This window comes from Diaphorina citri, unplaced genomic scaffold, assembly GCF_000475195.1.
Source record: "Diaphorina citri unplaced genomic scaffold, Diaci psyllid genome assembly version 1.1 scaffold1862, whole genome shotgun sequence".
Taxonomy (NCBI): Eukaryota; Metazoa; Arthropoda; class Insecta; order Hemiptera; family Psyllidae; genus Diaphorina; species Diaphorina citri.
The window spans coordinates 82,766-84,556 of record NW_007379288.1 but is presented as its reverse complement, the minus strand read 5'-3'; positions in this window follow the sequence as shown (position 1 = coordinate 84,556).

The window sequence follows — 1,791 nt, the reverse complement described above, 5'->3', positions numbered from 1 at the left end:
GCCAAGATTACTTGGTCCGTCCCGAACCGCAGTCCAACCATGATGAAGACCTGTGCTTTTCCTCTGTAGCGTGATAAACCCTTTGTAACCTCCAGCTAGCCGGGCTGGTCAGGGTTTGACTGCTCTGATTTATAGTCGCACAGCAAGACACTGGACAGAGTAAGGTCCCCCAGCCTTGTCAAAATAGGGTAAGTGTACCATTTATTCGCCCACCTAAAAAAACGTACCATTTATTGGCCCATCTGCCCACATTTATTTTTTTAATTTTTGTTTTTATGACTACAATTTTGGAATACCACTGGTTTGATAGCATTCTTTAAGCCATTTCTTTTGATGAAATTGGATCTTGAAGAAGTTCGTCCAGTTCAGACTTGTGGCGTATGGTACAGGTGGGCCAATAAATGGTATGTCCCCTAGCCAGAAGACATCTTTTCTTTATTCTGCTATCGCCATTCGGCGAAAGCTAAAGCCGCTACTACAACAACAACAACAACAACAGAGTAAAGTCCCCCAGCCTTGTCAAAATATACAACACCTTGATTAGACTGCTGGGGTAAAGGGACTTTCCAGTCCTATTCCAGCAGGATATACAATGTATATTCTGTTCCTATTGATATTATACTCCTATTCCATTCTATTCTATTCACTTACCGCTATCCTATACAACACCTTGATTAGACTGCTGGGGTAAAGGGACTTTCCAGTCCTATTCCAGCAGGATATACAATGTATATTCTGTTCCTATCGATATTCTACTCCTATTCCATTCTATTGTATTCACTTACCGCTACATCCAAGGACTGCAGGGTTTTCAGTCTACTTGTAATACAGTCAATATCTTCATCTTGTAGATTGAAACAGCGATGTAATTTCAGCCTTTGGATTCTGTAATTGTTCTCGCATAAGGCACGAATTCCTGTAATGGTACGTAGAACATGTAATTTAAAATTATAAATTATCAATAATTATTAAACACATTTTAAAAAAATATGTTTACAAATGTCGGGACATTTCATCTTGTAGATTGAAACAGCGATGTAATTTCAGCCTTTGGATTCTGTAATTGTTCTCGCATAAGGCACGAATTCCTGTAATGGTAAGTAGAATATGTAATTTAAAATTATAAATTATTAATAATGGAGCAGTTGCAAATGGGTGAAAATTATTAATAAATGGTCGATTCCTATGTAAAAAGTTGGGAAAAATTCAAATCTCAGGTCAAAACTCCGAAATAATAACTGTAAAAGGTCGAAAATTCAATTTTCATTTTCCGTCAGAGTCCTGAACTCTGACGTCAGACTTCAGGGGATGCGCAGTAACGTATGCGCACAAACATGAATTGCGCAGAAGAGCATGTGCACAAACAAATTAATGTGTTGCCTGCGAGGGAGCTTTGCTCGGGACATTTGATGTGACGTCATCGCCTACGAGAGCGTATGCCGTGACGTCAAACTTCACGATTTACCGGTATTTTTTATATCAATTTATCTCGGGATCTAGAAGTCGTAGAAGAAAAAGAAAAATTCCGTTGGTCCTCATTTTTCCTGCTCTATGACTTTGAAACATCGCCCAAGTAAGCGCAACTGATCTATTATTTCAGATGAGAATCTTCACAAGTTAAAATAAATATTAAAAAGACAATACTGAGAGAGAAAATACTCAGACTCCCATTATCAGACCAATTTGAGATTCCGGGCCAGCCTAGTTAGCTTGGTTGGTAGCGCGTCTCCTTGTAAGCGCTAGGCTGCGAGTTCGATTCCCGCTCGAAGCGGATTTTATCCTAAACAGATT